The sequence below is a fragment of the Triticum urartu genome, chromosome 3A, assembly GCF_056163025.1.
Source record: "Triticum urartu cultivar PI428250 chromosome 3A, HENAU_Tu73, whole genome shotgun sequence".
Lineage (NCBI taxonomy): Eukaryota > Viridiplantae > Streptophyta > Magnoliopsida > Poales > Poaceae > Triticum > Triticum urartu.
The window spans coordinates 143193607-143214741 of record NC_141875.1 but is presented as its reverse complement, the minus strand read 5'-3'; positions in this window follow the sequence as shown (position 1 = coordinate 143214741).

The window sequence follows — 21135 nt, the reverse complement described above, 5'->3', positions numbered from 1 at the left end:
GTTTTCTCGATTAAAGGCGAGTCCCAAATGGTTACGGGGAGGGCTCCTGGTATTCAACCTCTTATAAAGAGACCAAGGCCTTACTCCTTTTTCCAATCTCAAACAAGTTCGCCCGTCGCCTCGAGTTCCAACACCCTAGGCTTCAGATTCCAGGCGCTTCGGACCTTCGACAATGCCCGGTTCCGACCATCAAGGCCGATGGATGCCCTCCTCCGTCACGGAGGAGGATGTGCTAAAGTTGAGAGAGGCTAAGTTCTTGACCACCAAAATTCCGCATAGGTTGCCTGCTCAAGGGTAGGCTATTCCCAATCCCCAGCCTGGTGAGAACGTAGTGTTCATATCTCACTTCCTTCGGGGGTTAGGCTTCCCGATGGATCCCTTCGTGAGGGGGCTGCTGTTTTATTACGGGCTGGAATTTCATGACTTAGCTCCGGAGTCCATCCTCCACATTTCCTCATTCATCATTGTGTGCGAAGCGTTCCTCCGTGTTACTCCTCACTTCGGTTTATGGCTCAAGACTTTTGGAGTGGAGCCGAAGATGATCGAGGGACGGCACGCAGAGTGCGGAGGTGCTGTCATTAGTAAGAATGCCAATGCTCCATGGCCCGAGGGCTCCTTTCAAGAGGAGCTCGGCTTGTGGAAACGAGAGTGGTTCTATATCACCGCTCCCAGGAGTGCCGAGTGGGTGGCGCCTCCTGCCTTTCGCTCGGGTCCCCCACCATGGCTAGCGTCATGGGTCAACAAAGGATTAGATTGGGGGTTATCCAAAGACGTGCCCCTGTTGCAGGGCCACATTTGGGATCTCTTAAAAGGAGACCTTAACCTGGTCAAGGTGACACAGGTCATGCTGATTTGCCGAACATTGCCCGGCCAACGTCGCTCCCTTCGTCTGTGGGAGTTTAATCCGGAGGGACCATGAGCTCTCCAGCATTTTATGGGCGCAACGCCCGCGGAGATGTATAGACTGTTCTTCGGATCACAAGAGATGTGTCCGGATTTAACCGAGGACGCAGGCCTAAGCTGCAATTGCCCGGATACTCAAGTAAGCAACCTTGTGCCCGGACCTTCTATCTGTATTATTGTCATAAACTTGCCCCTAAAAGAGACATCCTTTTAAACATGAGTGGATAGCGAAGGCGAAGCTGATCAGGTGTTCGCCTCCCCTTCCTGAAACCAGGCCGGATCCTGTGCTAGTCAGGATGCTGGAGATAATGCCTTTGGAGGGGGAGGACAAGGAAGCTACGGCCTCCTCGAAGGAGGCTGCTCCGAAGGGAGGAACCGACAATTCATCTCCTAAGGGGAAGAAGAGAGCCGCCTCTGACGACCCGGAAACCATGGCCTCGAAACAGGGGAGAAAGCCTCGTCAGAGGGTCCGACGCCGGGGAGTCCCTCGGCCGGACTACGCCCTCAAGGGGATCATCCCTCTAGCGAGCCGTAAGTGGAGAAAAGATTTTCCTTTCGAGGGATGAGAGAAATCCTTGATTTTATTTCTGAGAAGATTAACCGAAATTTTACCTTGTAGCTCGGACCTCAGCCCTTCGCAGCAGAGCTCGTCTTCGGGGGATCTTCTTCCGGAGATGATGGAGAGCGGGACGCGTCCCCCTGCCGTACCGCCTAGCGAGGCGGGTGATCCTGAGGTGTCGTCGCGGAGGGTTTCTCCGAATCCGGCAGGGGCGGAAGATAACTATGTGGCCCCCAAGGCTCTCCGCGTCCGGCCTTCGAAAGAGGCCATAGGACAAGTCCGGCACCGTCTGGTGCTCGGCCGGAGGAACTAAAGATTCTGCTGGGGCGAGCTTCTATCTCAAAAGAGCACCGTGCATTGATGGGCACGGTGATTGAAAGGATTTCATCCGCAGAAAGTGGATTACATGAAACCGTCAAAAGTTTACTGACGGGTTTTGAGGTATGTTAGATAATGTACACTTTTGTCAGTTGCGCATAAGTAAGATGCGCCCTGTGTAGATAGTAGCCCCTGAGACTCTGCGCGTTGTCAAGAAATGACGGCACGCAGAGGATCATAATCCCAGGTCTAAGATGTCGCCATTGAATGTAGGTGGCGAGGTGTCCAGAATCAAGCCGAACTGATGATGTGGCCGAACTAAAGCGGCAACTGGACGTGGCAGATGCCGACATCGCGCTTGTCAACAAGCGGCTTGATGAGGCTCAAGGTATGTAATTCTTCGGGCGGCATCAGGTAAGAGGAGCTTCATTCCAGTGTCTTACAATGTGTGTGCTTGACGCAGATGGTATGGCCGCCGTGGAGAATCTTAGGGCAGAACTTGCCCGAGCCAAGGAGCAAGCCAGAAAAAGCGATGCGGCTGCCAAGAAGGCCCTTGAAGAGCTGAGAGCCGAACAGGCTGCTCACTGCCGAAGCAAAGAAGAGATGGCCGAGATGGCCGAGAAGTTAAAGAGCGCTGCAAACCGTTGTAAACTTCTTGAGAAGGAAGACCGGGCAAGGCAGACGGACTTAGAGAAGGCCGTTGCTGATGCCAAGGACGCTCGCTCTGCGATGAGAGCTGCGAAAGAGGAGCTGCGTCAGGCCGAACAGATTGCGGCTGGAAAGCCCTTTATGCTGCGGAGGAAGGTTTGTGATCTGAAGTTTGCTCCGTTGGACCAGATGTGGAGTGTGGAGGACACTTATCTGGATTTGGCAGCAAGTGCTGCTGATGCGACCGAACACTTTCGAGATCTGGAAGATCGCGAAGTGGAAAAGCTTTTCTGGTCACAGTTTCATAATCCAGAGCGTCCACTGGCAGTGGACGATCGCCTGGCTCAATGGGCCAAGCTGAATAGATTGTCCGGACTCGCCATGAAGTACGTCATGGGTCATCTATGGCCTGGGAGACCGGAGCCGAAGAGTTATTTCAGCTTGGTGCAGCAATTCCTTGATGCGGTGCCGCGTATAACTGCGATGAAGAAGTAAGCTTGCATAGAGGGCGCACGGATGGCTCTTACCCGTGTTAAGACATACTGGGCAGAGATGGAGACCACCGTTGTTGCGTCCCGAGATTCGGACAAGAGCCGAGTACCTTCCGAGCACTATTTTCAGGAAGTTCTTGAAGGCGCTCGTGTAATAGAGACGCAGTGGCCGAAAGATGCTATGTTATGATAGCATATGTAATTATAAAGCAATATTTTGATAAATTGTAGTGGCCTTTTTTATACTTGTGCCTCCAAGTATTGTTAACACCTTCTATGCGGCCGTTTTAAGATATATATATATATATATATATGTATATATATATAGAGAGAATCTGAAAGATGGCGGTCGTTGGCTTCAGCCCCCACGCACATAGTGCCTGGGTGCTCGCAGAAGACGCATTTTCACACTTAACCCAACGTCTTGGTCCTACAAAGGAGGTGATAGCGCAGCGGGCCAGGCAACCAGACTATAATGCTTTAACACTTTCACTTAGCCATAGGAGTTTGAAAATGAGACTCTTTAGGTAGCACCTTGGTGGCAACTGCGCTTGTCCGAATTCGGGGCGCATGAGTGCCTGACCAGGAAGCGGCCCTTCGTTAAAGCGGAGGAATCCGATAGATTCCGATCGGTCATCGAGTGGTTGTGACCAGTCTCACGCTACATCATGACAGTCAGTTTTCGGCTTTCTCTACTGAGGTGCTCGCCCTGGCCGAACCGGGGGCACAATCACAGTAGTTCTCCTGGTGCTACCTTACCCGATAGAGCGGAACGTAAGGTAGCCGAAATCAGGAGCCGGGCAACCCAACATTTGACCAAAGACATGATTCGGAGCTGATGCATATAATGCCAAAACTCGCGACGCCGAACACTCCCTAAGGTGTTCGGTCCTTATGAGTGCGGGCCAAACAACACTCTTTATTAAAAAAGCCCCTAGTGTCCAGGTACGTGCAAAAATTCTGACGTGGCCATATGCCAAGACGCCAGCCTCCTCCTTGGTTATATTAGAAAGAAAAAACCAGGGGATGTGTAGCAACAAGAGACAGTAAAAAAGGTTGACGCAGGGTCTTAATCTAAAAAGAATCCTTTAGGATGGGTCCCTACTGCACGTCTGCGCCTGTGCCTCCGTTGTGCCGTATCCTGGATGGGCACCGCACGACGTTCATCTGTAAAAGAGAGGAACTGAGTTGAAAACGGGTCATGTCGAAAAAAGTTTTAAAATAAGCAAAGTATAAAGTAAGATATATAAGTTTGAGCGTTATTGTCTCTTATTGTATATGTGTGGAGCCCCTAGTGCAGGGGTATATGGCTTCTAGGCCTGCATCAATGATGATTTTGCGCCGAACTCGTCTATCCGCGTTCGTGGTCTTTAAATGACCTATTTTGAAGTTTTTTGGCCGGTGAGGCCATTTCGCTGTGGGGCTGTCAAAGCGGCCGCACAGTCCTCCGCTTAGCGGGGGCGCACTTTAGTGCTTCCCCGTCAAAGAGATGATGCCTCGTGGACCGGGCATCTTAAGCGTAAGAGATGCATAATGCGGTATTGCGTTAAAGCGAGCGAAAGCTTCACGTCCCAGTAGTGCTTGATAGCGACTTGAGAACGGGACGATGTGGAAGGTCAGCTTTTCGCGGCGGAGGTTATCGGCAGAGCCGAATGTGACTGTGAGTCAGAGAACACCCGTACAATGGGTGTCCGGACCAGGTATTATCCCTTGAAAGGAGGTTTTGCTGCGGCGGATTCTTGCTGGGTTTATCCCCATGTGCTGGATTGTATCCTGATATATCAGGTTTAGTCCACTGCCGCCGTCCATAAGGACATTTGAAAACTTGAGTCCGTCAATTATTGGATCGAGTATCAAGGCAGTCCAGCCTACATTCTTGATATTCCAAGAATAATCTAGCTGATCGAAGATGATCGGTTTTGACGACCAGTGGCAGGACCCTTTAGGCCGTGTGGTGCGTACCTTTACGGGCGCCACACGTTTTGTTATGTGAAGTGAGTTCACTGTTTTTACTTCTTGTGGGAAGTTCTTTTGTTTCCTGGTACTCTGCTTTTGGGGTTCGTCCTCGTCTTCGCTTGGTGTGTCGAGCCCCTTGTGTTCGGCATTGAGTCGGCCGGATTGTTTGAAAACCCAACAGTCTCTGTGGTTATGGTTAGCAGGCTTCCCGGGAGTACTGTGTATCTGACATATCCTGTCCAGGATTTTGTTTAGGTTGGATGGATCGTCCCTGTTATCCTCAGGGGCGATTTTCCTTATTTTGCCGTGAGCCTTTGAATCCGGCATTGACTGCCGTGCTCTTCGGACTTTTGTCTTTAGTCCAGCGATGGTCCTTGTTGCGTCGCGGTTTTCCGTTTCCATCCCTAGTTTCGGATGTACTTGGGTCGCTGGGGCTGCACCTTGCCAACCAGCTGTCCTCCCCTACACAAAAGCGGGTCATTAGGCTTGTTAGTGCGGCCATTGTTCTTGGCTTTTCTTGGCCAAGGTGTCTGGCGAGCCATTCGTCTCGGACATTATGCCTGAAAGCTGCTAAGGCTTCGGCGTCCTGACAGTCGACTATCTGATTCTTTTTAGTGAGGAATCTATTCCAGAACTGCCGAGCTGATTCCCCAGGTTGTTGAGTTATGTGACTAAGATCGTCTGCATCCGGAGGGCGGACATTGGTCCCTTGAAAGTTTGCTCGGAAAGCATCCTCGAGCTCTTCCCAGCTTCCAATTGTGTTTTCGGGAAGGCTTTTAAGCCAATGCCGGGCTGGCCCTTTAAGCTTGAGGGGTAGATATTTTATGGCGTGGAGATCATCTCCTCTAGCCATGTGTATGTGGAGGATATAGTCCTCGATCCAGACTCTAGGGTCTGTTGTTCCATCATATGCCTCTATGTTTACAGGTTTGAATCCCTCTGGGAATTCATGGTCCAGGACCTCATCGGTGAAACATAGGGGGTGTGCGGCGCCCCTGTATTTGGGTATGCCGGATTCTGATGATGGCTTCATAGCGCTGCTTACGAGAACTTGCTTTCTTGGCCCATAAATGGACCTGACTGGCCATGATGCGGATCCTTAAATGGGTCGCATGCCGATCTAGGTTCGGCGCCCCTTGCCGCTTTATGGGGTCGTCTATCCGACCGTGTGGCTTTTTCATTTTTGGAATGCGAGGGCTCTAGGGCCTCTTCGTCGAATTTAGGCAGTAGCTTTCTTTTCGGATAGCTTTTAGTGCGGCGACTGTCGCCGTACTTATCTGTGTTATTGATTACTTTGCTCCATCTAATCCGGAGTGCGTCTTCCGCCGTTTTTAGCTTCCGCTTCTGCTTCTTTAGGGTGCGTGCAGTTGCAACCAGCCTCTCGTGGAGATTCTTCTGCTCCATAGGTTTATTTGGCATGAGGTTGTCTGGAATGCCGTTTTCGCCGGAGGAGGGATTTTTGGTTTCTCTATCCGTGTTTCCCTGTTCGGACGGTTGCTCTAAGGCCTGCTCGTCGTCTACCGGCTCGTCCTGCTCTATGGCTGGGTTTTCGTCGAGGCGGGGCTTGGGTTGGTGTTTACGCCGACGCTTTGATTGCTTTTCGGGGGGTCGATCTCCCGTCCCATCCCCTTTTTTCTTGTTGTCGCTTCCTTTAGGGGTATCCACCATGTACACATCATGAGATGAGGTGGCTGTCCAATGCCCTATGGGCGTTGGTCCGTCGGTATCTCCTTCATCGTCATCCATGCTATCGATGTCTCCGGAGTCGAAGTTGAGCACGTCGTTTAAATTGTCGACAGTGGCTACCAAGTGGGTGGTGGGTGGGCTTTGAATTTCTTCATCGTCTGTATCCCATCCTTGCTGACCGTAGTTTGGCCAGGGCTCTCCTGATCAGGAGAGAGACTTAAGAGAATTCAGGATATCGCCGAAGGGTGACTGCTGAAAGATGTCCGCGGCGGTGAACTCCATTATCAGCGCCCAATCGGATTCGATCGGCAGGGGCGCGGGGGGCTCGGAGTTCGGAGAGGAATCCGGCTCCTCGGAGTCACGGGCCATGCGGAGTGCAGGGCTGGAGTTCGGCTCGATCGCCTCTGAGATTGCAGCCCCCGAGGCAGCGTCCAACCGCTGATCCTCGATCGGCGAAGTAGGCTCCGAATCGATGGTTGAAACCAATGAGTATGCGGCCTCCAAGGCACTGTTCAGCGGCAGAGCTATATCATGCCCATCGAGACATTGCGGCGCGCTTGGCTGTGGCTCGAATCCGTCGAAGATCAAGTCCCCGTGGATGTCAACTGTGTAGTTTAAGCTTCTAAACCTGACTTGATGGCCAGGGGCGTAGCTTTTGATCTGCTCCAGGTGGCCGAGCGAGTTGGCCCGCAGAGCGAAGCCGCCAAAGACGAAGATCTGTCCGGGGAGAAAAGTCTCACCCTGGACCGTATCGTTGTCGATGATCAAAGGAGCCATCGGGCCTAAAGGCGCCGACACAGAGGAACTCTCAATGAAAGCACCAATGTCGGTGTCAAAACCGGCGGATCTCGGGTAGGGGGTCCCGAACTGTGCATCTAGGCCGGATGGTAACAGGAGACAGGGGACACTTTGTTTTACCCAGGTTCGGGACCTCTCGATGGAGGTAATACCCTACTCCTACTTGATTAATATTGATGATATGGGTAGTACAAGAGTAGATCTACCACGAGATCAAGGAGGCTAAACCCTAGAAGCTAGCCTATGGTATGATTGTTGTGTATGGAGTTGATTGCCTACGGACTACAACCCTCCGGTTTATATAGACACCGGATAGGGTTAGGGTTACACAGAGTCGGTTACAATGGTAGGAGATCTTGAATATCCGCATCGCCAAGCTTGCCTTCCACGCCAAGGAAAGTGCCATCCGGACACGGGACGAAGTCTTCAATCTTGTATCTTCATAGTCCAGGAGTCCGGCTGAAGGTATAGTCCGGCTACCCGAACACCCCCTAATCCAGGACTCCCTCAATTATCGCCTGCTTACTTGTTGCCCTTAGCGGCCTTCCGTGTTGCTGACCGGCCTCCTGATCATCCCACTACGGGGACTACACATGCTGGCATGACTGCCGATGTCAAAACCGGCGGATCTCGGGTAGGGGGTCCCGAACTGTGCGTCTAAGGCGGATGGTAACAGGAGGCAGGGGACACGATGTTTACCCAGGTTCGGGCCCTCTTGATGGAGGTAATACCCTATGTCCTGCTTGATTGTTCTTGATTATATGAGTATTAGAAGAGTTGATCTACCATGAGATCAAAGAGGCTAAACCCTAGAAGCTAGCCTATGGTATGATTGTATGTACGGACTAAAAGCCTCCGGTTTATATAGGCACTGGAGGGGGCTAGGGTTACACAAGGTCGGTTACAAAGGAGGAGATATACATATCCGTATTGCCTAGCTTGACTTCCACGCCAAGTAGAGTCCCATCCGGACACGGGACGAAGTCTTCAGTCTCGTATCTTCATAGTCCAACAGTCCGGCCAAAGGATATAGTCCGGCTGTCCGGAGAGCCCCTAATCCAGGACTCCCTCAGTAGCCCCTGAACCAGGCTTCAATGACGATGAGTCCGGCGTGCAGTGTTGTCTTCGGAATTGCAAGGTGGGTTCCTCCTCCGAATACACCATGGAAGATTTTGAATACAAGGATAGTGTTCGACCCTGCAAAATAAGTTCCACATACCACCATAGAGAGAATAATATTTCCACAAATCTAATATGCTGACACATTTTGACAGCATGACATCACACCATGGCCCGATTATTATTCGAACTGCTTTTCTCAACCAGCTCCACACATAACGCGAGGCAGTTTTCTTGACACGTATTGTCAAAGCAGAGATTGTGTTCCCCTTATCACGGGATTCTCATCAATATGGACGTGGGTAACCCAACCGCGCCATCAATTACGGCGCCTGGGGAATAAGCAGTTTTGCCAGGCAAGTGGGGAGACACATCGCCTCTTCCGCCCTTATAAAGGGGCAAATATTTACTTTTTCACCCACGCCTTCTTCCTTCTCGCTTATCCATTCCCGCACACTCGAGCTCTAGCGCCCAAGCTCGCGTTCTTCTTCTCTAACCACTCCAAGCATGTCTGAAACAGGAGGCAAGTGGATGGTCTCCTTCGTCACGGAGGAGAACATCAAAAAGTTACGGGAAGCCGGATACCTGGCTACGGATATCGCGCACCGGCTGCCAAATGTGGGGCAGATCATCCCAACGCCCGAACCCCATGAGAAGGTAGTTTTTCTTACCCATTTTGTTCGCGGACTGGGATTTCCTCTCCACCCGTTTTTCCATGGGCTCATGTTTTACTATGTGATGGATTTTCATGATCTAGCCCACAACTTCATCCTCAACATCTCGGCGTTTATCGTCCTGTGCGAGGCCTTCCTCCACATCAGGCCCCACTTCGGCCTATGGCTGAAGACCTTCAATGTCAAACCGAAGGTGGTGGGCGGCCAGCAAGCAGAGTGCGGAGGCTCCATGGAGGGCAAGATGCCTAATGTCACCTGGCTCGAGAGCACCTACGTGGATACCGTAAAGGGGTGGCAATTGGGGTGGTTCTACATCACCGAGCCGCGCGACTCCAACTGGGTGGCAGCCCCCAAATTTTGATCCAGAATCCCCACGCGGCTCACCTCCTGGAAAAACAAGGGCATGTCCTAGTGCTCTTCAGTAGAGTTGACCAAACTCCAGACCTGCATCCAGAACATGACGAGCAGAAAAATCAAGCTCGTCAATGTGGTCCAGGTTATGCTCTTCCGCCGGATCCTTCCATGCCAAAGACGGGCATTCAATTTGTGGGAGTTTGACTCGGCCAAGCACCAGACGCTGCGAGAGCTCTATGACACGACACACGAGGACGTCTGGAGGGTGCTGTTCAAGAGCGCCGCGATTCCTCCCTCCCTCACCGAGGACCGTGGACTCAGCGAAAAGCGTCACGCCAATCCGGTAGGCTTTTATATCTCTCGGGGTATTTGTCGTGGGATTGTCATGGCAGATGTCCTTGTGAAAGGACTTAGTCATGGAGCCATCGCAGCCGGTTAGCTTAAAGGGGTTAAACCGGACAAGGGGACACGGGAGTTTATACTAGTTCGGCCCCTTCGATGAAGGTAAAAGCCTATGTCTAGTTGTGATTGGTATTGCTAGGGTTTCGAAGGCCAGGGAGCCAATCCGCTTTGTCTGTCTCTCGAGTTGTTGTTGTCTGTCTCTAAACTGCGGTCGGGTCGTCCCTTTATATACATAGGTTGACGCCCGCCGGGCTATAAAGTCCCGAAGCCGGTTATAAACATATCCGGTTCGGCCTCTCTCTTTCTATCTTACTATACAAGTTATATGACTAGGCCGGTTTACATTTACATACTGTAACTCGCCTTTGGGCCCTCCGTAAAGCGCCAGCATCTTTACATCTTCATGGGCTTCTAGTCTTCAAAGAGTCAACCCGGCTACATAAGGCCGGTTTACCTCTAGATTTGGTTTCAACTTGTTCATGTCAATCTTCCACACTTTAGAAAAAATCTTCTCTCTTGTCTTCATTTTTGATCTTGTAAACCGCCGTGACGTCATACTTCAAAATTACGATAAACCGTCATGACGTCATCCATCCGTTGATATCGGAGATTTCCTTCATTTAATATATATCTAGTTATCGAGGCGACACCTTTATTAACTTATCCATTTTTTGGACTCCTCGATTCCTGCACTTGCCGTTTTTCACTTCGCCTTAAGGGGTCATTTTCACCGTTTCCCCCCGTGCCTCTTCGCATCGTCTTCCTCGCGCCGCTCAGCCTCTGGAACTCTGCCACCACCGTCGACCGCCGTCTCTGCTCTGACCTCGGGCGCTGCATCACCCTGAACGCACCAGAGAACTGTGGCGCCCTTCCGCTTCCTTACTAGCTCCGGTAAGTTCTCTGCTTTTTTCACCATAGATCTGTTCTAGGGTTTTGATATTCCTCGCAGTTCTTCCGAAGTTCATCAGCGCTATTCTTCCCTGTTCTTCCTTTAATAGATGGACACTTCATGCTTGATGCATCTCTTACCGTAGCTTACCTACCATGATCATCACAAATCTTTATGCGCAAAGAACTGATCTGTCTGTCAAAAATTGCTTCAGTTCTGCACCCCTTCAAGATCCAGTTATGTTTGCTTTTCTATCTTATCTCTAGATCCGAAAGTTTTATACATCACTGTGAGATCTGTTTCACCTCGCACCAATATAAGCGATTTGACATTGAATGAATAGTCTATGCCATTAGCCCTCTGATAAACCGGAAGAACATGTTGCCTTCATAATTATACTCCGGTTTAATAGTATCTGATCAATCCTATGCTAGCATTACCTTCTTTCTCATTATACTAGTCTCCGGGTAGTACCATTTATTATATCAGTACGTTTCTTACTCCCTTGTCTCTCGTGTATGATCATACATAATTTATAAACCGGCCTTTCATTTTCAGTCTGTTCGCTTTGCAATGGACAAACAATTCACTGCCTGCAACTGGGCTCGTTCCCGGGTTACTGAGGCTCAATTGGGTGAGATGGTTAGCATCGGCTCTCTGCCGAAGAAAACCGAGATCAAATGGCGAGCCCCAGGAACTGAGAATCCTCCAACCCCAAGACAAGGCAGAGTGGAAATCTTTGTTGACCATATAGGCCGTGGTTTCAAACCGCCAGGGTCAAAATTTTATCGAGATGTTCTTGCCAGCTTCCAACTGCATCCACAAGATATTGGTCCCAACTCAGTCTCCAACTTATGCAATTTCCAAGTCTTCTGTGAAGCCTATTTACAGGAAGAACCAACTGCAGAATTGTTCTGGGATTTCTTTCACTTAAACCGGCGCACAGAGTTTGTGAATGGCCCGAATACAGAGCTTGGTGGTGTATCGATCCAAAAGCGGAAAGAAGTGGAATTTCCTCATGCCAAACACCATAGCCACCCAAAGGAATGGAACCAAACATGGTTCTATTGCAGAGACACTTCGCCTAAAGATGAGAATCCCCTCCCCGGCTTCCGAGATCATAGATTATCCAATACTCACCCAATGCCACAACGCCTGAGCTCTTCAGAAAGGGCAAAATACGCTCCACAAATCGCCAAGCTCCAGGCCTTTATGGCAAACGGTTTAACAGGTGTGGATTTTGTACGATGTTGGATATCCTGGAGTATCTTGCCGCTAAGCCGGCGTCCCGGTTTAATGTGCGAATATACCGGTGAAGTTGACGATCCTCAACACCACTGCAACATACAATTATCTGATGAAGAAGTTACTGAAGGGGTAAAGAAAATTCTGAATGAATCGGAACCGGTCTGTAGTCAAACCAGTCTGAATCCCTTCTACACCTAGAACAAACCGCCTGCTATAAGCATTACATTTCCTCTTCATCTCTAATGTCTTTGACTTATACAAGCTGTAACCCTTCTTCTTTATATGTATAGGGTGATGACCCTTTCTGGAAACGAAAATCCATAGAGAAAGCGGCAAAGCCAACTGGAGATAAAATGGCCAAACCAACCCGCCCGAAGACCAAAGCCGTAAAACGGACATCAAAGCGGAAAACGGCTGACCGGATTACCATGGAACTGGATGATGATACGGATGACCCAGAAGTTGAGGTAGAACTTGACTCACTTGGCTCTCTTTTTATGTATCTTGTTAACAATGATCTTCCTCAGGAGGAGGCCGAAGCTAGTCAGGCTGAGGACGTAGAGGTAATTACCCTTTCCTCCGGTTCAGACTCTATGCCAACACAAAAAACTCGCCAAACAATCTGGAAAGTAAGCTTTTCTCATCCTCTTGCTCACTTGGATCCAACATTTATTTTGAAGACCCAATAGCATGAGGCTCGCCGGACAACCCGACACAGTGGCCAATAGGTCACCTCTACCGGTTTACTTGATACTCCGGTTCGGAAGCGTCGGTCTAAGGTCTCTCCTACTTCTGACCATTCTTACCCCAAGGCAGATTATTTTATACAGCCTCTTAATCCGTCTGATTCAAATTATCAGGTGACACCTCCTTCCTCTTCTGGTGAATCAACAGCAACTCAACTCCCCCCTTTGAAAACTGTGGCTGGGTGAGTTATGAAAAACCTTTCCTTTCAATGCACCCTACATCTTTTGAACAGGATGTTAACCCTTTTTATTCTGTTTGCAGGGCCAAAGCTAGACCCAGCAAGAAAGCATGGGTCACCAATCCGCCAGAAAACCCTGTTGCTAAAGAAGAAGAACCAAGAGGTGAACCGAAACAAACAGGTGAACCGGAAGGCCTCCATCCTGAAACTACTTTTGATGATCCGCCCCTTGACGGCCAACATACTGACGAACCCACAGATGCTGAGCCTGCCGCCCCTGATGCTGAACCGGCAGAACCAAACCGGGCTAATCCAATGAAAGACACTGAAATTCCATCATCATCCGCCCAAAATCATGAAGGCCAAGGCGATGACATTATTATTACTGGAGCAGGCCACAGTTCTCCTGGTCATCCCTTCATTTTGGCTCAGCATAGTGTCAAAGAAGAGCAACTTTCCAGGGATAAAGGTAAATGGAGCAGCGACTTATCCAACTATGCTCATCTTAACGCTGATGAGCTTCATTCCGGCTTCTTGAACCGTCTCCACTCAAACCGGGATTATGAAGCCAGTTTGGTGAATTTGATGAAAGAACGATATGAGGTAAATTCTTCTCCCTTGCATATTGATTTATAGCTGAAAGACTATTCCAAGTAGCCCCCAAGAGCCGTTTTGTGATTGTCAATCATAAACCGGGTCTTTGTAACACTTTAAGCATCCCATCATTAATCCTTGCCAAGGCGTGTCTTCAATCATAGATAAAACTCATGTTTGAAAAATTAGATAACGTTTTGTAGCATAGCCCCCAAAGGCCGGTTTAACTTGGCAAGTTAATCCGGTTTTTAATCCACACCGCCAGTTTAGAACAAACATACATTAGCCCCCAAGTGTCAAGGATAATGCTTGCATTGTTCTGGAGACTTGCATAGAAGGTAGTATTTGAGAGCAAATAAGCATTAGCCCCCAAGTATGAAGTGGATAACTTGTTAGATGCTTTATACTTAGTGCATATATATGTTGTTTTGTTGAAGATACCTTCAATGTTGCAGGCTGAACTGAGAAGCAAAGATGCCAAAAACTCTGACTTGCAAGAAAATGTGAAGTCGCAACAAGCCGAAGCTGCAAAAGCCAAAGAGGAGCTGACCCAGGCCCTGGCCGGAATGGAAAAATTGAAAGAATCCTTCAATCAAGATCGTGTTGCATGGGAAACCGAAAAAGCCGGTTTGACCAAAAGAGCCATAGATGCCGAGGAAGCCCTAAAACCGGTGGTTGAAGAACTAACCGGTTTGAAGCACCAAATCAACGCTATGACGTCTGCTATCTTTGGTAAGTATCTGCTTATGTATGTTGCATCAGTCAATGAATCTTAAAACTGACCGCGATGTTGAAAAAAATCTTTGGCAGGAACTCGGATCACTCATCTTGGTGCAGATATGCGGATGAAGCTCAAAGCGGCATATACATTGGTTGAGAAGCTATACTCTAGATCGCAGCGAGCCATTAGTACAACATCTTATAACAAACTGGCGCCAACGTTGATTAAGGAAACCCTTGAGAAGCTGGGAATGTTACTGGCGCGTATTGCCGAGTTGAAAAGAGCCGCTGCAAGAGCCAGAGCATTAACTGCCCTTATTCGAGCCAAGGCCTGGATTCCAGATCTTGAAGCGGAGGATATCGTTAAAGGGTATCCAGGCGTTAAAGAAGACGGTTCAAACTTTGACAATGATGATCTTCGGCAGTTGACCAAACAGATGCGGCCAGCGGCCAGCAAATTAGCTGAGGACACCGATTTGTCCCATTTTCAACCGTTTTATGATGCAGAAGGGAAAAGACAGCCGGCTGAGATCCATGAAGTCGAAGAACTTGTGCCTCCGATTCGTAAGCACACTTATGCCCCTGATATTAACCCTTCTGATCTTATCCATGAGGAAGCAGTATTCCAAGCTTTAACCGGAATTGATTGGTCAACGGCTAATTTCCAGCGGCTGGGGAGGGATGAAGAAGTGCCTACACCAACTGATCCGCAACCGTCAAACCGTCGTGATGAAGAGTCTTGATCCGGTCGCCGGTTTATATGGCTACTGTGAAAAACGATGGCACTGTTGAGCCGCTTTAACGCTTCATGTAATAGCATAGCTGAAACTTTGTTTATCTGCCATGCCATCGAGCATGCTTCATAATCCTTTGTGACAATCTGTGCCACCCTTCAGGATATATTTTATGCATAGTCTATGATGACTTGCCTTCCTGGGTACAAAAAACTTAAAAGTGTCTAGCGGTTTACCGGTAAACATGTCATAATATCCAAGAAGTATATAGTACTTGAGCTGAATAATCAAGTGTTCGTACAAAAAATAATGTACAGAACATACCTCATTGAGTGAGCAAACGTGTATGCAGCAAAGGTGTTTAACACCAACCCAATACGTTTGATAATCTCATCTTCATAATGCTGGTCTATCTATTAAACCGGACCGGTATACCTACCGGATTTTCTTCATAATACTGGTGATTTAGTCAAACCAGACCGGGTCAGTGAGCACCGGTTTATAATTGATCATGAACCAACAACTGGTGGTTGGAAAGCAAGCCGGATCAAGGATGCCGTTTTATCAAAAAATACTTATGATTGTCAACAAACAAAATTCAAATAGGAAAATATGCGAGGCTTTTTACGAGCTGCCGGGCTCCAAATCGAGGATTTTCATGGGCTGCCAGGCCTCTGAGTTAAACCATTTAACAAAGCCTTTTAAGATGGGCCTCCAATTAACCAATCACCATTTTAACTATGACAAGTTCAGGGTCTGTAAAAGATTGACTTGTCAAACGTTCGATGGGTCATGCCAGGATTACCTGGATAGGAGTGGCTTACTTGATGAAGGCAGGTTAACCTGGGGTTTTAGGTGAATACACCAGGCTTCCAAGCCATGGCTTGATAGCCAATTACGAGGGTCCTTTCAAACTCTTTGTTGCTTTGCAAAAAAGAGCCCCCAAGTAACTTTGCGAGCGATGCTCAGCGTGTGCCTATGTTTGAGTTCGTACGGTGTACAATACTCTCTTTGGCTCCACAAAATTTTCCTTGTGTGGCTGAAATGCCTATCAAGAGGTGTAGCTTTGGTTCAAACATGACCAAGCCACCTAGTGATTTTCTTTATTTTTATGCAATTGCTAAATCCGGTTTAACCAAGATTCCACTTTGACTGTTAACTTGTAAAAGCACACATATGATATAAGAAAGAACAGATACCCCGCTTATAATGGAGGCTCCAGTTTATTATATGGTATATACACTGTCATAAATATGTACAGGTGAAAAAGCCTATGGCTTCAAGTATAGTAAGGCCGAAGGAGAGCTATGTTCCATGGCCGCTTTGTCTCCTCCTCCGATTAACGTGAGTCTTCATGCTCTCAAACATCAATGAGGTAGTAGGATCCATTGTGCAGATTTTTGCTGACCACAAAGAGTCCTTCCCAAGGGGGGGATAATTTATGCATATCAGTCTGATCCTAGATGAGCCGGAGCACCAAATCACCTTCTTGAAGGGTTCTAGTTTTAACCCGGCGGCTATGATAACGTCGAAGATCTTGTTGATAAATCACCAAACGCGCTGCTGCAAGATCCCGCTCTTCATCTAACAGGTCCAGAGAATCCTGACGTGCCTTCTCATTATCAGCTTCGACATAAGCTGCCACACGGGGCGAATCGTGAAGGATGTCACTAGGAAGAACCGCCTCTGCTCCATAAACCATGAAGAAAGGCGTGTAACCCGTAGACCTATTGGGTGTGGTGTTAATTATCCATAACACAGAAGGTAGCTCCTTGACCCAACAACCCGGTGTCCTCTTTAAGGGAACCATAAGCCTTGGTTTGATACCCCGCAGAATTTCTTGATTTGCCCTTTCCGCTTGACCATTAGATTGGGGGTGAGCCACTGATGCTAGATCAAGCCGGATGTGCTCACGTTGACAGAATTCTTCCATCTCTCCTTTTGAAAAGTTAGTGCCATTATCTTTTATAATGCTATGTGGAAAGCCAAACCGGAATATCACCTTTTTGATGAATTGAACCGTCGTGGCTGCATCACACTTGCTGACTGGCTCTGCCTCTACCCATTTAGTGAATTTATCAACTGCTACTAAAACAGATGGGTCTTCTTGTCCTTGGAGCGCTTGAAGGGCCCAACCATATCCAGCCCCCAAGTGGCAAATGGCCACGTAATTGGAATCATCCGCAACTCTTGAGCCGGAACGTGCGCACGGCGGGCAAACTTTTGACATCCATCACATCTTTTGACTAAATCCTCCGCATCCGCATGCGCCGTCAACTAGTAAAAACCATGGCGAAAGGCTTTAGCAACCAACGAATTTGAACCGGTGTGGTGACCGCAATCCCCTTCATGAATTTCTCACAAAATCTCACAACCTTCTTGAGGAGAAACGCATCGTTGAATCGCTCCTGAAACACTGTAACGATGTAACTCCCCATTGAGTATGGTCATGGACTTGGAACGCCGGATTATCTGTCGAGCCAACATTTCCTAAGCTGGCAACTCGCCCCGGTTCATGTAATCCAGATATGGGATCGTCCAATCCGGTATGGCATGCAAAGCTGCCACCAATTGAGCCTCCGGATCAGGAACAGCCAAATCTTCTTCGGTTGGTATTTTGACTGACGGATTGTGCAATACATCAAGAAAGACATTGGGCGGAACCGGTTTACATTGGGAACCAAGATGACTTAAAGCGTCTGCCGCTTCATTCTTCCGCCGGTCTATATGGTCCACCTGATAACCTTTAAAGTGACCAGCCACTACATCCACCTCTCGCCGATATGCAGCCATGAGTGGGTCCTTAGAATCCCAAGTGCCAGACACTTGCTGAGCCACTAGATCTGAATCGCCGAAGCACTTAACCCGGCTCAAATTCATCTCCTTAGCCATCCGAAGACCGTGGAGTAAAGCCTCATATTCAGCTGCATTGTTAGTACAAGGGAACATTAAACGGAGGACATAACAAAACTTATCACCTCGTGGGGAAGTTAATACGACTCCAGCCCCCGAGCCTTCTAGCTGTCTGGACCCATCAAAATGAATAGTCCAATATGTATTATCTGGTTTCTTGTCAGGTGCTTGTAACTCCGTCCAATCGTTGATGAAATCTACGAGTGCCTGGGACTTGATAGCCGTGCGGGGTATATATTTGAGCCCGTGGGGTCCAAGCTCGATGGCCCACTTGGCAATCCGGCCTGTTGCCTCTCTGTCCCAGAGGAGTTGAACTGACTACTGTGATAGGATGGCCCTGAAAATAGTGTTTGAGCTTCCGGCTTGCCATAAACACCCCATACACCAGTTTCTGCCAATGCAGATACCTCTGCTTTGACTCAGTGAGCACCTCACTGATATAATAAACCGGCCGTTGAACCGGATACTCTTTGCCAGGCTCCTTGTGCTCTACCACAATGGCTACGCTGACAGCCCGGGCATTCGCAGCCACATATAATAATAATGGCTCTTTATCGATCGGTGCTGCCAACATGGGGGGTTCCACGAGCTGTTTCTTCAGATCTTCAAACGCCTTATGAGCTGCTTCACTCCATACAAAGCTATCCGTTTTCTTGAGCATCTGATATAAGGGGATGGCCTTCTCTCCAAGGCGGCTGATAAACCGGCTCAAGGCTGTAATCCGGCCAGCCAGACGTTGCACATCGTTAATACATGCCGGTTTAGTCAAGGATGTAATCGCTGCAATCTTTTCCGGATTAGCCTCAATGCCTCTGTTTGAAACCAGAAAACCTAAGAGCTTGCCTGCCGGGACACCGAAAACACACTTCTCCGGATTGAGCATCATCTTGTAGACCCGGAGATTGTCAAAAGTTTCCCGTAGATCATCTATCAAAGTGCCCTCCTTTTTGGATTTGACCACAATATCATCTACATACGCATGAACATTGCGCCCAATTTGCTTATGAAGGCAATTCTGAACACATCGCTGGTAAGTTGCATGGGCACTCTTGAGTCCAAAGGGCATGGAAACATAGCAGAAGGCTCCAAAGGGAGTTATAAAGGCTGTCTTCTCCTGGTCCTTAACTGCCATTTTGATCTGATGATAACCAGAGTAAGCATCCAAAAAACACAAACGGTCACAACCCGCCGTAGCATCAATTATCTGATTGATGTGAGGGAGAGCAAAGGGGTCTGCAGGGCAAGCCTTGTTTAAATTTGTGTAGTCCACACACATGCGCCAAGTGTCGTTTTTCTTAAGAACCAGCACCGGATTGGCTAACCACTCTGGATGAAAAACTTCAACAATAAACCCAGTAGCCAACAAATGGGCGACCTCTTCACCTATAGCCTTGCGCCTTTCCTCGTTGAAGCGGCGGAGGAACTGTCGGACCGGTTTGAATTTCGGATCAATATTTAGTGTGTCCTCAGCGAGTTCTCTCGGTACACCTGGCATGTCAGAAGGTTTCCATGCAAAGATGTCCCGATTCTCATGGATGAACTCGATGAGCGTGCTTTCCTATTTGGGATCCAGGTTAGCACTGATGCTGAACTGTTTGGATGAATCGCCAAGGACAAAGTCAACCATCTTAGTGCCTGTAGCTGATTTGAACTTCAATACTGGATCATGTTCCGTAGTTGGCTTTTTCAAGGAGGTCATGTCTGCCGGATCAACTTGCTCCTAATAGAATTTTAACTCCTCCGTGGCACAAACCGACTCAGCATAGGCCGCATCGCCTTCTTCACACTCCAAAGCAATCTTTCTACTTCCATGCACTGTGATAGTCCCCTTATGACCTGTCATCTTAAGCTGCAGGTAAACATAACATGGCCTTGCCATAAATTTAGCATAAACCGGCCACCCAAACAGAGTGTTGTACGGACTTTTGATCTTCACCACCTCAAACGTCACTATTTCTGACCTTGAATTGTAGTCATCTCCAAAAGCTACCTCCAAAGCTATTTTACCAACAGGATATGCAGACTTACCAGGCACCACACCATGAAATACCGTATTCGACGGTTTAAGATCCTTATCTGTCAACCCCATGCGGCGGAATGTATCATAATACAAAATATTGATATTACTTCCCCCATCCATGAGCACTTTAGTGAACTTGTATCCCCCAACTTGAGGGGCTACCACCAAGGCCAAATGACCTGGATTATCAACCTGGGGCGGGTGATCCTCTTTGCTCCACAAAATAGGCTGCTCCGACCAGTGTAAATACGGAGGTACTGCCGGCTCAATAGAGTTGACTACGCTTTTGTGAAGCTTCTGATCACGCTTGCACAAACTAGTAGTGAAGACATGATATTGCCCGTTGTTCAGCTGTTTGGGATTGCTCTGATAACCCGACTGCTGCTGCTGACTCCCTTGATGGTTGTAACCGCCCTGGTTGCCTTGGTGTCCTTGATTGACTTGTCTGGTTTGATTGCCTGGAAACCCTGAACCGGAACCACCGCATCCGTGACCCGGCCCTTCGAAACCTCCTCCTGAACCACTGGGCGGGCCATTGTCATATTGGAACAAATTGGAATTCTTGAAATCCCGCATGATATAACAATCTTTCCAGAGATGTGATGCCGGTTTCTCCTTCGATCCATGCTTTGGACAGGGCTGATTTAACAAACGCTCCAAATTCTTGCCTGGGCCTCCACCCCTCTGGGGCTGCTTGCCTTTATGGCGCTGGCCATTCTCCTACGCGTTGGTATTTGCGACAAAGTCCAAACCACTGTCGGTCTTGCGCTTACCAGCGTTTCCATGGCCTGCCGGATTGTGTTGTTGGCCTTTGGCATTGCCGGTCTTCTTACCCTTCTCCGGTTTGTCTTCCTCTGAATCTGGATCATTGGTATTATCTGAATCGGCGTATTTAACCAAAGCGGCCATGAGTGTTGACATGTCGTTGCAGTGACGTTTGAGCCTTCCCAACTTCTGTTTCAACGGTTTAAAATGGCAATTACCCTCTAACGTTAACACCGCGGTGTCTGCGTTGATACGATCTGACGAATGCAAAATCGCCGAGACCCGTTTGACCCAATGGGTCGTGGACTCCCCTTCCTCTTGGACACAAGCGGCCAGATCCACAATTGACATCGGTTGCTTACACGTATCCTTGAAGTTCTAGATAAACCGGTGCTTCAGTTCGGCCCATGATCCAATAG